Source organism: Nyctereutes procyonoides, unplaced genomic scaffold (assembly GCF_905146905.1).
Source record: "Nyctereutes procyonoides isolate TBG_1078 unplaced genomic scaffold, NYPRO_anot_genome, whole genome shotgun sequence".
Classification (NCBI taxonomy): Eukaryota; Metazoa; Chordata; class Mammalia; order Carnivora; family Canidae; genus Nyctereutes; species Nyctereutes procyonoides.
Genome location: NW_026575131.1, coordinates 11,433,412 through 11,455,698, shown reverse-complemented (window position 1 = coordinate 11,455,698; position 22,287 = coordinate 11,433,412).

Genomic DNA, 22,287 nt, shown 5'->3' with positions numbered 1-22,287 from the left:
GGCTAAGCCAGTTAATTCTATTTCACTTCTTCATGTCAACTATATTGGCATGATTCCCAGGTATGGTACCATCCTAGCCTTCTAACATCACAGAGAATATTGGATTTGTAAATGTTAGCATGCTGACTATTATGCAGGAGGATACAATTCTCTTTATTATTATTTTTTAATCTTAAAGAATTTCACTAATGAAATTTTCTTCATGTTTTCCACTTTCATTTGGAATATTATTATTTTTACCATGTCATCCAACAAGCATCACTATGTTGGAGAACTGATTAATCAGGACCAGTCATTTAAACTGACTTTTAGCACAATTTCACTCCTATTTGATCTTGAATCCTTTAAGATCTCCACTCAATAAAGAGGCCCATGTCCTGAAAAAGATTGATCTTGGAAGAAAGAAAGAGAAATGAAGAGTTGGCATGTTGAGAAGGAAGGAAAAGTTGGTAAGAAGTGAGCCTGGAGAGGATGAGAGGAGTTATGTCACACAGGAGGTTGTAGATCATGTCATGGATTTCACATTTTATTTCAAGTACAAGTGGGGCAAGGGCACATTAGCACTGAGTGTTTTGAGCAAAGTAAGGACAAGATCCATTTTTCATTTTAGGAAATTGTCCTGAATGCTCAGTAGAGAAAGTATCAGAGACAGAGCCAAATTGAAGTTAAGGAGACTTTCAAGACTCTTGGAACAATGTTCTATTATTACAAATGGGATGTGCCAGTGGTTTGAACTACAGTAGAAAATGGCATAAGTATAAAGAGATTCAATAAATATTTTGGAGGGGTCCTAGACAGGACTAATAATGTATTTTATGTGGATGGTGAGGGAAAGTGATGTTAGGTATGATTCCTAAGTTTTTCTACCTAGCATTTTAGAGGAAAGTTAATTTACCTACTCAAGTGGAGATTAGTCTGAAGTGTTTTAGTTTATTATTCCAACTATATGATGTTCTGTCAAAAGATCAGTGATTTCTAGAGATTCAGAGACAGGGAGACATAAATGGGTAGAGCATGAGGGATTTTTAGCACAAACTATTCTGTATTATGATACTATAATGGTATATGGTTCTGAGACTCTCTCTTTTTTCTGAGACTCTCTTTGTTCTGAGTTTCACCATTTGTGCTTGGCCATTAACCCTGTTATTTATGTATATTATTATATCCTATGAAATGTTGATTATTTCACTAGAAATTAATTTTATATTTTTCAGAGATGGAGTTGTTAGCAAATTATATTATTTTAGAAAACAACGGAAAAAAGGAGACCTGGGGACATAGAAATAAAAGTACTAAGTATTTGATGACAATCCCAGCTTACTGCAAGGAAACAGCTTATATCTGCTAGCCAAGTAACCCCTTGTGAAGGGTATTCAAGCAAAATCTGAACTCTCTATCATTTTTGCAGATCTTATTTATACAAAGAAAATTAAATTTTGTCTAGTATCTCATTTTTAAACAGCCAGATATATTTTCAGCAATCTTTAAAGAGAGAGAGAGTGGGGAAGAGAGAGGGTTTTATTTATTTTAAATGAGTTTACTACTTTTTCGTGATCTAGATTAAAATATAGGCTGGGGAATACAGTGCTGATCAACGTGTTCCAGGGACTATAGCTAGTAAGCAAATTCTGTTACTGGCCCATATGAGGTAAAAACAAAAATGTAGATTAAATTCCTAGAGATTTGCATCGTAATGTGATACTGGTATGACACTCAAACACTTGATCAGTTGACTCAATTTATTGAACAGCGTATATAGACCAGTTTCCATGATCAGTCCTGTGGTATGAACGGAGTTATATAGTCATATACGGAGACCAGATATTGGTCTGTGATGGTTTGGAGAAACACTGCTGCAACTTGCAAGATTCACTTTTTGATGTCATGGGGATACCGGTATTGAGAGAGATGCATGCCATCTCCATGGAAACTGAAGTAGAAATACAACTAAAGATCTATGTGACTGTTAAAAAGGAACAGCAGCGTTCTATGAACATGTTACAAGCAGAATAAAGCAATCGGTGGTTTCAGCTATCGGCCTTAACTAAAATTTACAGTGATAAACACTTGAATTGGAGGTGCTGATTTCTGATTAAGCTGCTTTTATCCATGGGCAGCCCTAGGCAGCAAGCTTCAAAGTGACAGGAGCATCCAGTACTATTAACTTGGAGGTACCAGTCTGCACACCTGTCCCTATTCGTTATTTCCTCTCTTGTATAATCACTCGCCATTATTATCCTTGGACTCCCCTGCAAAGTCATACTTTTTTTTTTTTTTTTTTTTACAAATGTTGCTGATTTGACAATATGAATGCATTTAGGATCATGTCCTCATGTCATTACTCTAAAAACTAAAGTATCATTTTATATTCTGCTTCTTACTTTTATATCCAAAAATAACACACAGAAACACTGAATGTAAAAAAAAAAAAAGAAAGAAAGAAAGAAAGATAGAAAAAGAATCGAGTGCTTTTTTTTTTTTTTCTAAGATTTTATTTGTTTATTTATTCATGAGAAACACGAGGAGGGTGGGTTGTGGGCAGAGACACAGAGAGAGGGAGAAGCAGGCTCCATGCAGGGAGCCCAACATGGGACTTGATCCCATGACTCCAGGATGAGGCTCCATGCAGGGAGCCCGACACGGGACTCGATCCCACGACTCCAGGATGACGCCCCAGGCCAAAGGCAGGCCAAACCGCTGAGCCACCCAGGAATCCCCTCGAGTGCTTCTTATATTACTTCCCACCACAGTAATGGGTTGCTAAACTTGGACAGGTAGAAATGGTGGCTGCCTGGTACTGCCAGCTTTATTCTTCATTCTCTCCCACAGTTATATGTAATTTTTCACAGTAGAAGGAAAGGTCTCCCCTGCTGAGACCTCCACTGCAAATACCACAATACTCTGCTGTGTGAATACACCAGGTCAACTAAATGCAGGGGAAGCCCAAGGGATGCAGCGGCTAAGTCAATACAGCCAGTTACTCCTTGTTGGCCAGTGAAACAATTTAATCATTTTGTTAATAGGATAGTTATTTTCCTTTCCTCAAATATCAATTAAAGGCAACTGGAGTGTGGATTGTATGTTTTCATTAGAAACCAAATTAATACAACTGTAATCGTTGAATTCTCCTGAGTATGGGCACAGACCGACACTTTTGTTCTATTTATCCACTTGTGTTTTGAATCAGTGCAAGGGACTTAATGGCTTCTTAATTTAAAGTGCCATTCTCTTAACTTTTATTTCTCTGGTTTCCTCTTCTTTTATTGGGTTATCAGAAACACCCCAATGGATAAAATTTCTTTTACAATATTTACAGTGTGAAACATACCAGAAAATTTGATGATGTCCCATCTGTGCGTGTTGTTCTGAAGGAGTAGGAATTTTGATGCAGAAAATCAAAGATTGTTCACCTTTCATTATTTGCGAATAGATAGTTTAATGTGAGATTTGTTTCCTGTAACAATTAAGCAGTATGAATAAATATGATTTTTCGTTTTAGTCCATATGCCTTCAAAAGCAAGGTTGGAGAACCAGGGAGGTAGGAATGAAGTGAGTCTCTCTTTGAGCACATTTTCTAACAGAGACTTCTTTTTTATTTTTAATTAAGTTTTTTGGGGATGCCTGGGTAGCTCAGTTGGTTAAGCATCTGACTCTTGGTTTTGGCGTAGGTCATGATCTTGCGGTCCTGAGACAGAGCCCCATGTCGGGCTCTGTGCTCAGTTTAGTCTGCTTCTCCCTCTCCCTCTGCTCCTCCCACTCCCATACTCTGTCTCTCTCTGTCTCATAAATAAATAGAATCTTTAAAAAAAAAAACTAAGTTTCTTCGTTTTAATTTCAGTATAGTTAACATACAGCATTGCATTAGTTTCAGATATATAATATAGGGATTCAACAGTTCTGTACCTTATTCGGTGCTCATGATGATACGTGTACTCTTTAATTCCCAGGGGCTTCTTTAAAATACTTTTGAACATAATATCCTGAAATAGTCATTTTAAGGATTATAATGAAATATATTTGATTAAATAGCAAAATATTTACTCTATATTCTATATTTTGGCTGATTAGTCTACCTTTGAAAACACCTTTAAGAAACACATTTCTAAGAAATTCACGGCAAGTTTTGAACAGATACCCGTATAAGAAAACTGATTTTTGCTTCAGTTATGAAATTACCAAGGGGATAACATTTAGCTTTCTAGGTGTTCTGGTTAAGTGAGGTTAGGCAAAGCAAATTGTGCAGTACTTATTTCCTATATCTGGAGAAATATTTTTGTAAGTGACAGTTTGTCACCTTAAATTTCATACTCACTGCTTTCTAAGGATAATTGTTTCTCCACTGTAGGGCGCTTACTGGTTATTAGATTTGTATTAAGAGGAGACTTTAATCATCCATAAAGTCTCTAGGAAAGCAGATGCATTTAAAATGTTTAAAAGAGCACAAGAGAGAATGCTTAGATACATCAAGCTGAGGCCAGCTCTTGGTAATGATTTGGATTCATTTACTCCTTCAACAATTAGGAGCCCATTCAGTTCTTCACAACTATAAAAGAGCAGTGAAAGTGTTTTCCTAAGCATTGGTCCCATTACTTGAGAAATATGAACGTAAATTTAAATTATATGTTTCCTAATGCAGTATTACTTACTTCTTAAAAAAATGTTGTCAGTGAATATGTGGTTTTGTTTGAGAGGCTGGGATGATGAGGGTTGGGGAATGACTACTGAGCTCATGTGGTGAGTTATGTGGATATTGGGACTTACAAGTTAAGTTAAAATTTCCTTGGAATTACCTCTGTATTTTTAGGTACTTAAAAGAAAGTTTTTTGAAGCATTGTTTTCTTATTAATTATTAACTTGTTTTGACTTTCCTTTAAAAGGAAGAAGTCAATGCTGAAGTTAATCCAAAGTGGCAGATTTTGTAGCTCTTAAAAAAAATTTACTTTCAGAGGGAGTATTTGTATATCCAGACTGTGATTTGTCTAAAATATTAAGAGTTCAGAAATTATGTGAATTTAAAATAAAGGTATTTGACCTGTATAAGCGTCTCCCTCCTTGTAAGCTAGTTAGGTCATGTGTATAGAGAATGACTGCTATGCAGATATACGTATTATCAAGAGCTGAAAGTTTACTCTGACTATAAAAACATTCTTTGTATTCAAGGGATTTAGAATATTCTTCCCATTTATTAGTGTTTTAAAATGAAAAGTCTCTAGTTATTTTGTTAAAGGCACACATACATTCACTTCCGAGTTGGGGAACAATATGACAGTCTCCTTCATTGATGGAATTAATAGTACCAGGTTAAAGGAAAAATGAATTGAACAGTGAGAAGTATCTCAAAGCTTAAAAAAAAAAAAGTAGTAAATATGGTTCCTTGACCTTAGCACTATTGACAGTTTGAGTGGGATAATTTTTTGTTGTAAGATCTGTCCTATGCTTTGTAGAGTTTCGCAGCATTCCTGGCCTCTAGATGTCAGTAGCATGGTACTCTCCAGCTGTGAAAACCAACTGTTTCTCCAGACGTTGCCAAATGTCCTCTAGAGGGATACAATTGCCTCCACCACCCCCATGTCAGTATGAACCAGTGAGGTAAAGAACCGACAGGAATAATATAGCTCCCTGAAGATGACAGTCTTCAAAGAATGCGCAAGTTTAATGGATGTAAGTCTAATGTGTTTTCCTAAACACTGCTGTCCTAGACTCTTCCCAGGTATATTACAAATACTTTAGCAGGCACAGAAGAAATATGTTTTCTAAACCTGTGTTATGGAATGGATCTGGTATTAAGTTTGTCGGTTGATATTGTAAAATTCTTACTACTTCACTACAGGAAGGATTTAGTCGTTATATAAGGATTTGGACAGTTTATATCATGCTGCATGGCTTACACCTTGACAGAAATTCTGATTTACTCAATATGTAGCAACATCAATGTGTTTGTGATAAACCTCGGATGGTCATATTACATAGAAAAATTTTGGCAGTATCGCTGCCTACCCTTGGTTTTCCTTCCTTGGTTGCTGGGAAAGGAGGCAGGAACTTCAGAACGAAGAGGATAGAAGGTCAGAATGTAAAATCTGTAAGAGTTTTTTAGAGATAGCAGTGGATTAGAGCCTCTTTTGCCTCCCGAGCTTCCCTTCTTGTAGACAAAGAGCACTTCTCTTCCTTTAAAAAAGTCGCCTCATCGCTTTCAGTCAATATATTGAAAGCAAATTCTTCCTTCATTTGTTTCCAAGGATATACAGAGCAAAGGCCATTAGAACAGATAATCTCCTAGGTTACTGAGATTTCTGTAGATATGGGCTCAGGACTCAAGAAATATTCAATGAGAAACAACTTCATGCCTTTCTGGGACTTTTGAAAGCAGAAGGGATCTCCTCTGAAACAGAGAAGGCCATAGGATGACATGTGAGGGATTACAAACCAAGGCATTGAAATGAAGCAGATTCTTCATAAAATGCTTCAAGGCTCTGGAGTCAACTGAGTCTGAGAGTAGTTGGACCCTTGGAATTTTCTGCTTAAAAAGTAAATAATTCCCTTTTGTAACTCAAGCAATGCCAGTCACTTACAACCCAGGTTCTTCCTAATAAAAATAATGTCTATTCTCATCTCCATCATCTCCTTTCACAGATCGTAGAACTGAGTCTTGATGAGTATAAATGATTTGCTCAAGGTCATACTTCTCTACTATAATCTTCTGAACCTATGCTTTAATATGGTTTATTTCTTTAATGCCCACTGTAAAATGAACTAGCTTATTCCTTAGTTTACATAATACCTAGTAAGAGTTATTCATTATTTTCATTTACCAATTAACTAAATTGATTAGATATACAAACCAACCTGAAACTATAACCTCAATTAGTTGTCCATCACTTAATTCAGAATTAAATTTTTATGTTTGCACATATATATGCACATAAATGGAAACATATCTAAAGTATAAATTTTTCCCTGGGCCATCTTATTAACTCATGGTCTTAAATTGGATTCTGATTATTCTATTTATTGGGCTACTGAAATGGTTATTTGCAGTTCTAAATTTTTTGTAAAGAGGAGAGAGTTACAAGTCTCATTTTTTCTTAAATAATATGTACATCTCTGATTTTTAATTTTAAGTTAATTGCCTTTTACACTCTATTTTTCCGTGAGCACTGTAAATCACAGAGTTTACAAGACATTTGCATCATTTTTCTTATGACAAATGCAAAGCACAATTATAATCAGAATATAATAGCATCAATATGTTTATACAGATGTTAAAGTAAATTCGTCAACTTTCATTCCATATGTCTTTAAAATAGCTTTCTCTTCTCTTGTCAAACCAAAGATTTTTAAATTAGGGTATTTTTATCCTTATATTTTATACTTCTATATACTAGGATAAGGCATTGATACCTCTTGTCATTAAAATTGATGGTTATGAAGTTAGAATTTATTTACTGTGAGTTGATGGGGATAACAAATTTAGAATACAGTCTGAATTTTCTTGTTTTATAATTTTATAATCATGGGCAAATGTTGTACTTACCAATAATGGGTATGATTTTATGTGATTCGACTGGGTTTGTATAAACCTCTAATCACAACATTCATCACTAAAACTACAGAAATCTTTTTGGGAAACACCAAAATCTAAAACCCCTAAGAGTGTGTATGTCCATGCCTTACATTGTTCTGATGGTTTGAAAAACCTTGAGTAGGTAAAAAGAAACAATAGTTTTACTGAAATGAGGGGAGTGGGGAAGATGGGCTTTGGAGAACTTTAAGATTTTACTCTATACTGATATTAGCTCTTCTGAGGATTTGCAAAATGAATGGTCCTATGAATCAATAGGTCCCTGATGGCAGGACAAGTTTCATACCTTGACAGAAAGCCATCTTCTGGGCTTTGGAATTAACAAACATAACCATAACTTCTGGATATCATCCCAGATTGTGTTAGCTAACTAAAGGCACACATACATTCACTTCTGAGTTGATGGACAATATCCAGAGGGACAAAGCATTCCTAAATGAACAAGGGAAGGAGGAAGCTTTGGTACAAACAGATTTCTGGGGGTAGAGCAAATAGAAGAGGAAGCCTATCAGAGATAGACAAACTTTGTTGGATACAAGTGGGACAAGTGAAGGTTTTGATAAACCAATGGGTGGGTATGTTAATTTTAATAGAAAGGCGACCCCAATGCAAAGATAATCCCCACTGCTAAGGCCAAATCTTACCTGAAAATTCTTCTGAGTAAGGATAGGCCAAGCACTGGCTCATCTCATCTATTTCAATCCTAGGCTACCATTGGTTCCTTAGCCAATACCAGAGATCTCTGTGGGTCATATGACTCTGATTAAGGCTTCACTCCACCATCCATTATGGCAACTCTGAAGCTTTTCTTGAAAAGTTAAATGTCACTACTGGAGCCCTACAACCCTCTATTCTCACTAAAATTATGACAGCAGTTAATGCCATTTTTGGACTACTACTTAGCCACCAGAGGATGGTCCCATAGGAGCTGCACTCTCCTCACTCCAGGGTGAAGGGAGCATCTCTGAATCCTCTTAAAAGGACATAATTAGAGGATGAGCGAGCAAGTCTTGGACAGGAAATCTATTCTAGAGTTTTGACCTCTGTTAGTATTAGGATACTAAAACAAAACAAAACAAAAAAAGGTTCTAACATTTCATTTTAATTTAGCATAGGCCATCTGCAGACCACACTTCAGACAGAACTACTTCCAGTCATTCAAGGTGAATCATCACATCAAATATAAAATCTCTTCTTAATGCACTAATAGTAATAAATTTATCCCTATCAAATGTTACATCTCTTTCACCCTTGTATAACATCCTTAAGTATCATTCCATTACATATCTTCTTGGTTTATGTTGCTATAAATTGACAAAATCTTGTAATTCTTTTGGATTGGTTGACACCTACTCAAGGTCACAACTGTAGCTGTTCCCCTGTGGTCTTCTAGGAGTTGAGATAATTGTAGGTCTATACACAATGAGAGACAATGAGAGATGGTGTGTGGAAAAAGGAACCATTTTGACATATCCCAGGGCGGACTGTGTAACAGAGGGCTGCACTCCAGGGAAAACTTCTTTACCAGAGGGAAGGGCAAATTGGACAACTCCAGCCCTCTCTAGTCTTCCCATTTCATTGAATGGAAAAAAATATAATGGTAAATCATAGGTCAAGTATTTAGATGTTCTAAAACACTGAAATTAATCATAGGATTATAGAACACTTCCTCTCTCAAACTGCTTGACACATCAATGGGCAACAACATAATAGCACTGAATTACACCTAAGGGGGCTACAAGACAAAGACTATATTATTAAGAAGAAATTCCTAGGACACTCAAAAGAAATAGTGAAGAAAAAATAAGAAAACTAAGGGAACCGAAGCCTCTGGCATATATTAAGCCAGGCTTAAATAAAATGTCAAATAAAATGCCTAGTTACCTCAGTTTCTATTACTTGATATCTCATCCCCAGCTTTCAACAAAAAATTACAATGATGATAAAAGGCAAGAATAACAGTCTGAAGAGACAAAGCAAACATAACATAAATTTTTGAATTATCAGATAGGGATTTTTGAAATAACTATGATTAATTTATTAAGGGCTTTAATGGAAAACATAATACAAGAACAAGATGAATGATGTAAGCAAAGAGATGAAAAGTCTCAGAAAGTATGAAAAACTCTCCAAAGAAAAATGCAAAGAGAAAAAGGGATAGAAAAAATATATAAAATATTCAAGAACCAGGGGGCATTTAAAAAGGTGTAACATAGACATAATGGAATACCAGAAGACACAGAAAGGAATGAAATGTTTTAAGTAATGATAGCTGAGAATTATGCAAAAATAAATGACAAGTACTAAACCACAATCTAATTCAGGAAGCTCAGAGAAAACCAAGGAGGAAATACCCAGATAATCTACCTGTAGGCATATCATATTCAATTTTCAGGAACCCACACAGAAAATATTTTGAAGGAAATGACAAGAAAAAAAAAACTTACCTATAGAACAAGGATGGGAATTACATTGAACTTTTCACCCAAAATAATACAGTAGAGTGAAAGTTTTAAAGTATTGAAAGAAAAAAAAAGTCACCACCCTAGAATTCTATATCCAGTGAAATTATTCTTGAAAAGTAAATTGAAAGACTTTCTCAGGCAAATAAAAACTGAGGGAATTCGCTGTCAGTAGACCTGCATTATAAGAAATGTTTTTAAAAGTTTCAGGCCAGAAATATCAGACTCCATAAAGCAAGGATGAGCACTGGAAAAGGAATACATGACGGTAAGATTATACCTTTTATTTTCTTATTGATTGATTTTATGAAAATTGTTGAAGGTGAAAGTAGTAGTAAAACATGTCTTTATTGAAAAGCAACAAAAATTGACCCAAAACACCCTTCCTATAATTAATAAGTGATTACAGAAAGGTTTCAGGATCAAGAGTAATATATAAAAGTAAATTGCATTTCTGTGTACTGGCAATAAACAATTGGAATCAGAAATTTATAGTTAATACCATGTTTATTAGCTCTCAAAAATGAAATGCTTAGGTATAAATGTAACAAAATATGTACAATATCTATATGAGGAAAACTATAAAATATTGATGGAAAAACTCAAAGATCTAACTAGATGGAGAGATAATCCATTCTCATGGTTTGGAAAACAATATTTAGATGTCATTTCTTCTCAATGTGATCTATAGATTCCATACAATACCTATGGAAATCCCATTAAGTTATTTTGTAGATAACTGATTGAGAAATGATCCTTAAGTGTTATGGAAAAGTAAAAGACCCGGAATATTCAATACTGAAGAAGAAGAACAAAATTACAAGACTAACACTATTTGACTTCAAGTCTTACTGTAAAGTGATAGTAATTAAAATAGCATCATATTGATGAAAAATAAATAAGTAGATCAGTGGAACAATAATGAAAGTCCAGATATAGACCCATACATACAGCCGACTCATCTTTGGCAAAGGAGCAAAGAAAATTCCATGGAGAAAGTATAGTTTTTCAACATTATACCTTTCACAAAATTAGCTCAAGGTGGCTCATAGACATAAATGTAAAACTATAAAACTTCTAGAAAATAACAGGAAAGATATGTATGACCTTGATTTTGGTAATGATTTTTTTTAGATACAATAACAAAAGTATTATGGATGACAGAGAAAATGTGATAGTGGAAATTTATTAATATTAAAAATGTTCTGCAAAAGACGCTGTTAAGAGAAAAAACACTGGTCACAGACTAGAAGAAAATATTTTTAAAATACCTATCTGATTGAATACTTGTATCCAAGGGATGCCTGGGTGGCTCAGTCAGTTAAGCATCTGCCTTCCACTCAGGTCGTGATCTCAGGGTCCAGGGATCAAGCCCCAAGTCCTCAGGCTTCCTGCTCAGTGGGGAGTCTGCTTCTCCCTCTCCTCCCCACTCCTGCTCTCTCTCACTATCTGTCACTATCTTTGTCTGTCTGTAAAAAAAATGTTTAAAACAATAAAAATAAATATAAATTTTAAAAAGAATACTTGTATCCAAAACATATAAAGAACACTTAAAACTCAAAAATAAGAAAACAAACAACACAACAACTAAAAAAATGGGCGAAAGATCTGTACAGACACCTCACCAAGAAAGATACCCAGATGCGATATAAGCATATTAAAAACATGCTCAAATCATTTTATTAGAGAATTGCAAATGTAAACGAGATATTGCTATTAGTATGTTCCAATTAGAATGGCTTAAAAAGATGACATTACCAAATCCTGGCAAGAATTCAGAGCAGTGGAACTCTTATTCTTTGCTGGTCAGGAAAAGTCAAATTTTATGGCCACTGTGGCCGAATGTTTGGCAAAACAGTTTTATCATATAATCCAGTAACCATACTCCTAGTGCTTATCAATTGAGGTAAAAATTTATATCTGCACAAAAACCTGAACATGAATATTTCTAGTAGTTCTATTCATAATTACAAAAGAAAAAAGAGAAAAAAGAAAGTAGCCAAGATGTCCTCTAACAGGTGAATGCATAAATAAATTTTGTTATATCCATAAAATGGATATTTGGGTAAAAAGAAAATGAGATACCAAGTGACAAAAGAATTGAGGAAAGTTAAATGCATTTTGTTGAATAAAAGCCAGTCTGAAAAGGCTATGTACTATATGATTTCAACATTATAACGTCTGGAAAAACAAAAACTATGAAGGCTGAATTAGATCATTGGTTGCCAGGAGTTTGGGAGAGAGAGAATGAGTGAATGACTCACAGGGAATGTTTAAGGCAGTGAAACTATACTGTATGGTTCTATAGTGGTACATCCATGACATTATGCATTTGTCAAAACCTGTAAAAGTGTACAACACAAAGAGTGAGTCTTAGTATAAACTATGAACTTTAGTTAATAATGTATCAAAGTTGATCCATTAATTGTAAAAATGTAAATGCTAATGCAGGATATTAATAATAGGTAAGCTACCTGTATGGGGTGGGTACATGGGAACTCTGTAGTATCTACTCAAATTATCTTATATGTCTTAAGCAGTTCTACAAATAAAGTTTAGTAATAAAAATATACTTCATAGAGCTCTTGTGAAATATTCTTATGTGTATAGCATTTCTAATAGTTCCTAGTGCTTATCATTCAATAAAAGTTAGCCTCTATTATTCTTATTATTGTATTAACAGTAATAGTAGTAGATAGATCTATTAACAGATTTGTGTTCTCTGAAAAATGTTTTTTTCTTTAATGCTTTCATGAATTCAGAAATTGACAAATGTAGATAAAATAAGAAGATATTATTGCTTACCCTGAAGAAAAATGTTTTTCTTTACTACAATTAAATAAAATGAGAAAATAGCTTTTATGTTCTGATATACAAACTGATAAGTTCTATGAAATTTTATTATAGCAATTACTTTATAATACAACTACAAAGAATTATTTATTAAAAAGTCACAGTTTTATGTATTACATTTGCCCGTATACTTAAAAAATCAACACCACCAAAACATATAGTCATAAAGTGCCTTTGTAAAAGATATTTTCTATTAAAATATTTTTCCCAATATGGATTTGGAAAAAAATGTCTAGAAAATGAAAGATTTTCTTTTCCTTCACTTCTAATAAAAACACTTAAAAGCAATTCTGTCATTCATAAATCATCTCTTTCTTGTTTATTTTTCTGAGTCTAAATTTGTACAGAATATTTTTATATCCAATGGTGCTTTGGGAGATATGAACGATGTATAATTTATTAAGTGACAATAGAACTTTCCAAATAATCAGATTTAGATGCTTTTAAATGATTCTGAACTTTGCTCTTCCTTTCATGTCCTATAAAATATTTGGAAAGTATTCAATTTAAAGTGAAGAATCCAGAGAAGTATTCACTTCTATTACAACAAGGTTAGATCACAACATAAACACAAGTTAATTTGGGCACTTTATTAACCAATAATTTCAAGGAAAATACAACAGTATGATTATTTGATGATTGGTGGGGCAAATTGGATCACTGAACATTTCATTATTGTTCATTTCATGTACCATTTCTTCACTGATAAGAAAAATCAATTTTTAAAACTTATTTACTGTGATAAAAAAGAATAACCCACTTTTTAATATTTTATAATTTTTTATAGTGAGCAGACTATAGTAATCATTAGTAAACATACAAAGGCAGTCCTCCTTGAATAATATCTGTGATATATAAAGGTTGTTACAAAGATGGCTTTTATTTTGTAAGTCAAAGTAATTTGGATATGTCTGTAGGAAGGAAGAGGCATACATGGCATGCACATTTTGGAAAGTATTGTTTTAATTCATACTTCTACCTTTTTGCTCTGATACAACTCTTTATCCTGAACCACCTAATTAAAAGTGACAAAATGATTAGCCAAAATCACCAGAAAGAATCCAGATAAAGTAAAGCTAAAAAAACCAGCACAATCCTATATGACTCGATGATGTCAAAGCTTAAAGAGTTAAAAATACTTTCTAAGCATAATTTTTGGTCTATAGACTTACTCCCCTTATAACTTTTAGGGTAAGTATTTTTCCAAAGAGTTCAGATTTATTCCTGTGGAGAGGTGATCTGTGTGAGCTTGCATCTGAATAGCTAGCTGGTCTACATAGAATCCTGGAGATTTTCCTATAAAAATGGAGAGCTACAAATTGGTGAACTGCAGCCTGAATCATACAAATATGATTTTTGCTTTAATGCAAGTTTTTTTAATATGAAAACTGAATTTCTCAACTATCTTGAAGAATCAAAACTTCTAAACACTATCCAGTGAAACTGAGTAGGACACAGCTCCTATGTGGGGATATAGGCTTTTCATGTTTTCCCAGTCTTAGCCAGTGGCCTCCACATTTGGGAGCTTCCTGGTTTGAGATTCATTGTCTAAATCAATCCTCATCATTTTATTTACTTTTCCCAGGTTTGTTGAGATATAATTGACATATAATATCATGTACATTTTGAAGTGTACAGCTTGATGTTTGACTCATGAATATATTGCAAAATGATTACCACAATAAAGTTAGTTAACGCATCCATCACCTCACGTAGTTACTCTGTGTGTGTCTGTGGGGTAAGAGCTTTTAAGATTTACTCTCTAAGCAACCTTCAAGTATAAAATACAATATTTTTAATTAGAGTCCCCATGCTGTAAGTCAGGTCCCCAAAACTTATTTATCTTATAACTGGAAGTTGGTATCCTTTGATCACCTCCACCCATTTCCCCAACTCTTGCACCCACCACCCTGGCCCAGGCAACCACCATTCTATCTTGTTTCTGTGAGTCTGATGTTTTTGGATTCTGCATATAAATAATATCATATGGTGTTTGTCTTCCATTGTCTGACTTATTTATTTAGGATAATCTCCTCAGGGTTCATTCATGTTACCACACACACACACACACAGTCTCACAACTTCTCTATCCATTCATCTGTAAATGGACATTTAGTTTTTTTTCCATGTCTTGGGTATTATAAATAAAGCTGCAATAAGCAATACAGATATCTCTTTGAGATAATGATTTCAGCTCCTTAGGCTATATATACAGAAGTGGTGTTTCTGGAACATACAGTCATCCTACTTTAATTTGGGAAGGGGGGGATATTCATACTATCTTCCACAGTGGCTGCGTCGATTTACATCTCCACCAACAATGCGCTAGGATTCCCTTCTCTTTCACAATTTCAACATCACTATCTTGTCTTTTTGATAACAGCCATTTTAACAAGTGTGAAGAGAGTTCTTATTGTGCTTTCAATTTGTATTTTACTGATGACTAGTGAGGTTGAGCATCTTTTCATGTGCTTATTGGCCCTATGCATGTGTTTGTCTAAATGTCTATTTAGATCTTTTGCTCATTTTTTAACTGGATTTTTTTGATGATTGAGATACATGAATTCCATAAATATAGAGTATTAACCTCTTATTAGATTTGCAATATTTTCCTCTATAGGTTGCCTTTGCATTTTGTTGATTGTTTCTTTTTGCTATGCAATAACATTTTACTTTTATGTAGTCCTATTTATCTTTTTTGCTTTGGTTGCTTGTTCCTTTGGTATCATATCCAAAGAAATCATTGCAATATTAATGTGAAGGAGTCTTATTCCTATATTTTCTCCTAAGATTTTTAGAGTATCAAACCTTATTTTGGTCTTCAACCCATTTTAAATCAATTCTTTTTGGTTGGTGTAAAATAGGGGTCCCATTTCATTGTTTTGTATATGAATATTCAGTTTACCCAACACCATTTATTGAAAAACCTATCATTTTCCCAGTGAGTATTCTTTTTTCCCATGTCAAATAGTAAATGACCATAAAGGCCTGGGGTTATCTTTGGACTCTTGATTTTGTTTCACTGGTCTATACATCTGTTTTTATTCCATTACCAACCACAACAATGCTGTTTTGATTCCTAAGGCTATGTAATATAGTTTAAAATCAGGAAGTGTTATGCCTCTATCTTTCTTCTTTCTCAAAATTGCTTTGGCTTTTCAAGGTCTTTTGTGGTTTCATATGCATTTTAGAATTTTTTCTATTTGTATGAAAAATGGCATTGGAATTTCGATAGGGATTACACCAAATGTATAGATTGCTTGGAGGGTATTCTGGACATTTCAACAATATTAATTCTTCCTCTCTGTGAACATGATTATCTTTCCATGTATTTGTGGCTTTGTCAATTTCTGTCTACAATGTCTTATCATTTTTGGTGTATACGTCTTTCACTTCCTTGGCCAAATTTATTTTTAAATTTTTATTGTTTTCAATGCTATCATGAATGGAAATGTTTTAATGCTTTTTCAGATAGTTTGTTGTTAGTCTTTAGAAATCAAACTGATTTCTACATGTTGGTTTTTTATCCTGCTACTTTCCTGAAGTTCCTGCTTAGTTCTCATAGTTTTCATCTGCAAACAAAAAATTTTGCTTCCTCTTTCTGATTTTAACATCTTTTCTTTTCCTTTTCTAGTCTAATTGCTGTGGCTAGGACAACTAGTATTATGTTAAATAGGAGAGGTAAGAGTGGGCACATGTGTCTTGTCTGTGATCTTAGAGAAAAAGCTTTCAACCTTTCATCATTGAGTATGATGTCAGTGTGAGCTTGTCATATATAGCCTCTCTTACGTTGAGTTATGTTCCTCTTCAATTTGTTGAGATCTTTTATCATGAAAGGGTGCTGAATTTTGTCAAATCCTTTTTCTTTATGTATTGAGATGAGTGTATGATTTTAACTTTTATTCTGCTAATATGTATGTCACATTTATTGACTTGCATGTATTGAACCATCCTTACATCCCATAGGCTGGGCTTCCCAATCCTATAGGCTACCATTCAGGCTCTCTGGTGATGCAGGACCAGAGGCTTTGCTTAAGATTTGGGCAGGGCTGCTGCTTTGGTGCCCTACTCAGACAAGAGGCAGGATATGCTTTCTGGCTATTAGGCACCTGTCACTACTACACTTTTTGGAGGAGTGAGACTGGAAGCTATGCTCAGCAGTTGGGTAGAACTGGAAATTGGCTCTCCTGCCTTAGTAGAGCCATCAGTGGGCTTCATGGCTAGTATAGCCCTACTAGTCCATTGGCTGGGAATCCAAATCAGCCAGAACTGCCAGGTGAGCTCCCCTGCCTGATGCAGCTGTCACTGGGCTCTCTGGGTGGGCAGAGATGCTGCTAGGACCTCTGCTTGGCTACTACTGAAAGCTAGAAAGGGTCACGATTTGAAGGTGGCTTGCTGTAAGCCTTGGCCCACTTCTTCGTCTCTATCTGATCCTCAGTGGTGGAGAGCTGCAGATTTCTCCAGTGATTCCTAAGAAGTGAGACCCAAGTAGATTTCCTATAGAGTATCCTACAATTCTGGGGAAGCGGAATATCCACCTTGGGTTCTCTTTTTCAAACTGAAGAAACTATAGGCTCAGGAAGGACCCCTTGGTGCCACAATGTGCTGACCTGGAGGAAGGATAATGAAGTAAAAATATAGTCTCATCCCCAGTTTTTGGGATTTTCACAGTGGTTTCTTATCTCTGCATAGTTGCTAACTGATCTTCTTGTGAGGGGAACTGAAGTCACGGATGGCCCATGTTGCCATCTTGATGAGGTCCAGTCTTCCTCCTTCAAGATGAATAAATGAGACCAAGGCATCCATTTTATTGAAGTCAAGCCTTAATTAAATGATAAAAATTAAGATTAAACTCCAAAGATTATCTAAAAACTTAACAATCATGAACATCTAAAGTCATTACTGTTGCTAGGAACCTAGTTGTCCCCAGTCTCTTCAGCTTTAGTGGGAAAGTGAGAGCTGTGGGGATTTTGTAGTCATTTGGTATTGGATCTATGCTGAGGCAGCACAAGATCAAAGATTGTGGAGTCTGAGAGATCTGTGTTCAAATCTTGGTTCTGTACTTGCTGGTTGTGTGTACTTGGTGAGTTTCTTATCCATAGATTCTTAATTTATACATATACAGAATGGGATTCTATTAGTTGGAGTTCCCCAGAGAAACAGGACTAAGCGTGTGTGTGTGTGTGTGTGTGTGTGTGTCTGTGAGAGAGAGAGAGAGAGAGAGAGGGAGAGAAAGAGAGAGAGAGAGGAGAAATTTTTAAGGAAATGTTTCATATGATTATGAGGGCTGACAACTTTAAATTTTTCAGAGTAGGCCAGCAGGCTGGAGACCCAGGAAAGAGTTGGTATTGCAACACAAGTCTGAAGGCAGTGTAGAGACAGAATTTCCCCTTCCTTGAGGGACCTCCATCCTTTTTCTGTTAGGGACTTCATCTAATTGGACATACCCAATCATATTATGGATAATAATCTGCTTTCTTCAAAGTCTACCGATTTAAATGTTAATCTAAATACTATCAATACTTTGACAGCAACATCTAAATTGGTGTTTGATCAAATATCTGAGCACCATAGTCTAGCCCAGTTGACACATAAAATTAACCATCAAAGCAATGATAATAATAGCCCCTCCACACTCATGAGGATTAGATGAGATAATGACTCTTAAGTAAATAGCATAGTATATGGGACACAGTAGCTTCTTAGTGAATGGAGTTACTATGATTGTTGTTATTACTACTATTAGATATTTCCATGAACTACATGAGTTTACGATCATCTTTGTCTATAAATTTCAAGAGAAATGCTTAATTCATGGTGGTATTTTGGGCAAATGTTAATTCTTGCTTTGATGAAACTTATTATCTGTTATATATCTTTACAAAATCTTTTGACAAACCTGTCAAGAAAAAAATTGCTTTATATGTACTTAGAGCATAATAAATTTAGGAAGTCTGAAAAATTATGAGCAATACTGTAAAACAATAAATATCCAATAAAATTTTTAAAGGAGGAATACATATTTCTATTTTGTAACTAATGCAAATGTCATATGAAAATTGTCAAGTTTTGATTATTAAAATCTATATAAAGTAAAAGTTCTTTTGAAGATGAACGTAGGGTATTATGAAATTTCATCATTCCTGAGGCCACATCACTAACATTTTAGGACATCACTGGGATATCATGTGGTAAGTAGCAAGTTCCCACTGTTCTTTAGCTGGGGGGAAAACATATCTTTGTTGAAAAGGGTAGAGGAAAATTAATAATCAGTAAAAAATAAAATTATTTGATTAAGAAGTACAAAATGTGAATGCTTTAATAATGTAGGGCCATTACTCTAACCCCATTCTCATAGATCAGAAGTTGATTAGAGAAGGAGACAGTGGAGCCTATGGTAATTATCATCCAAACTTTGGATAATATTACAAACCACTCTTTTAATATCAAATAATTTCATAGATGCTTTTTGATTATAATTTTTCATTTTAAAATAAAATTTTCATTAGTTATTATAAAAATCAAATTTATATAAGCAGAATATACAACTTATTTTTCTTATAGATCTTACATGGCAGGCAAATAGACTCATGAACTACTTTCTATAATCCCATAACCCACCAGGAGTCCATGGCTCAGAAGTTGGCAATGACTGGTGTAGTGGAAAGATGAACCAATCAAGAAAACTCGTTGGTTGCAAATCAGGATCATCTATCATATTGAGCAAGTGACTTAGACTGAGATTGTAGAGTTTGGTTTTACCCATTGTTTGTTTGTTTGTATGTTTGTTTTTCAGTAATTTTGCAAATGTTTCCTCCATCCAGCAGAGTAGAACTCTTTTTGAAAAAGGAAATAATCTTTTACTTCTGTGTGAGAGTGAATCATAACTTAAAAGGAAGTACTGTTTTATAAATTAGAATATAAGCTACACAAAGTAAAGAACTTTCTCATTTTCTTTCTTTCATCCTCTCTGGGATTCTGGGATTAATTGTATATTTGATCAAATTTTTGGAGTGCGTCTGGCAGGAGATAAGTATTTAACTTACTAATCTGTTTAACCTATGTAGACATTGCTCTAGTAAACAGGTCCTTCAACATAAAAACATATCTGCATAGATCAATGGAACAGAATAGAGAACCCAGAAGTGGACCCTGAACTTTATGGTCAACTAATATTCGATAAAGGAGGAAAGACTATCCATTGGAAGAAAGACAGTCTCTTCAATAAATGGTGCTGGGAAAATTGGACATCCGCATGCAGAAGAATGAAACTAGACCACTCTCTTGCACCATACACAAAGATAAACTCAAAATGGATGAAAAATCTAAATGTGAGACAAGATTCCATCAAAATCCTAGAGGAGAACACAGGCAATACCCTTTTTGAATTTGGCCACAGTAAATTCTTGCAACATACATCCACGAAGGCAAAAGAAACAAAAGCAAAAATGAACTATTGGGACTTCATCAAGATAAGAAGCTTTTGCACAGCAAAGGATACAGTCAACAAAACTCAAAGACAACCTACAGAATGGGAGAAGGTATTTGCAAATGACATATCAGATAAAGGGCTAGTTTCCAAGATCTATAAAGAACTTCTTAAACTCAACACCAAAGAAACAAACAATCCAATCATGAAATGGACAAAAGACATGAAGAGAAATCTCACAGAGGAAGACATAGACACGGCCAACATGCACATGAGAAAATGCTCTGCATCACTTGCCATCAGGGAAATACAAATCAAAACCACAATGAGATACCACCTCACACCAGTGAGAATGGGGAACATTAACAAGGCAGGAAACAACAAATGTTGGAGAGGATGCGGAGAAAGGGGAACCCTCTTACACTGTTGGTGGGAATGTGAACTGGTGCAGCCACTCTGGAAAACTGTGTGGAGGTTCCTCAAAGAGTTAAAAATAGACCTGCCCTATGACCCAGCAATTGCACTGTTAGGGATTTACCCCAAAGATTCAGATGCAATGAAATGCCGGGACACCTGCACCCCGATGTTTCTAGCAGCAATGTCCACAATAGCCAAACTGTGGAAGGAGCCTCGGTGCCCATCGAAAGATGAATGGATAAAGAAGATGTGGTTTATGTATACAATGGAATATTACTCAGCCATTAGAAACGGCAAATACCCACCATTTGCTTCAACGTGGATGGAACTGGAGGGTATTATGCTGAGTGAAGTAAGTCAATCGGAGAAAGACAAACAGTGTATGTTCTCACTCATTTGGGGAATATAAATAATAGTGAAAGGGAATATGAGGGAAGGGAGAAGAAATGTGTGGGAAATATCAGAACGGGAGACAGAACATAAAGACTCCTAACTCTTGGAAATGAACTAAGGGTGGTGGAAGGGGAGGAGGGCGGAGGGTGGGGGTGAATGGGTGACGGGCACTGAGGGGGACACTTCACGGGATGAGCACTGGGTGTTATTCTGTATGTTGGCAAATTGAACACCAATAAAAAATAAATTGATTAAAAAAATAAAATGTAAAAAAAATAATAAAAAAACATATCTGTACTGAATATTTTCATTACCTTTTCATTAATTATCAGAGTGATTCTTGGTTATACTAAAATTTATAAAAATACCAAACATTTTTAGTGATTTTTAAAGGCTTAGGCTTCTTTAGACTTCAGCTATATGTCCCAAATATAAATGAAAGTATTATTGAGAAAATAGGTATGCATTTCAAAGGAATTATCCTGAAACCATGAACAAGCAATTGGACACATATGGGCTTGGCCACAATTTAACAGTGAACGCATTTGTGGTAAACATGAAAGCAAATTCTAGGAGATAGGAAGAGAGAGGCCCAGAAAAAGTGCCATTCACTTTTTAGAGGGTGAAGCCTTTTAAATTGTGAGATTAAAGGTAAGAAATAATGACTCAAGATGAGGTGCTGATCTTTCAGATGTGAAGTTTAAGCTTTTCTTTCCCTCTCCTCTCTGCTTCCCTTCGGTTGGTTGATGGTGCACTTTAAAAATATGACACCTATAATTTAAGGAACATTTTAAAACTATGTCATACTTTTCTATCCTGAGTTAAGTGAAAACTATGGCATTTAGAAACATAACCATCACTTTGTCTTTTATACAAATTCATATACATTATGTGATTTTGTGTGAGGTAGAAAAAAGTCAAAGTAGGAAAACCCAAAATAAAACTTAGATTGTTGCTTTCTTCATTTTAAAAAACATATTGCAGGAAAAAGTTAAGAATCAGAATAATTCACACACACAAAAAGAATCAGAATAATTCATACCTTGAATTTCATGGCACTCTCTAGTGTTGGCTATTGAAAAGTCCTTTTTCAGAATCATTGAACTTACCTCATTTTTCCCATCAATAATCTGTATTATATATGTATAGTGGAA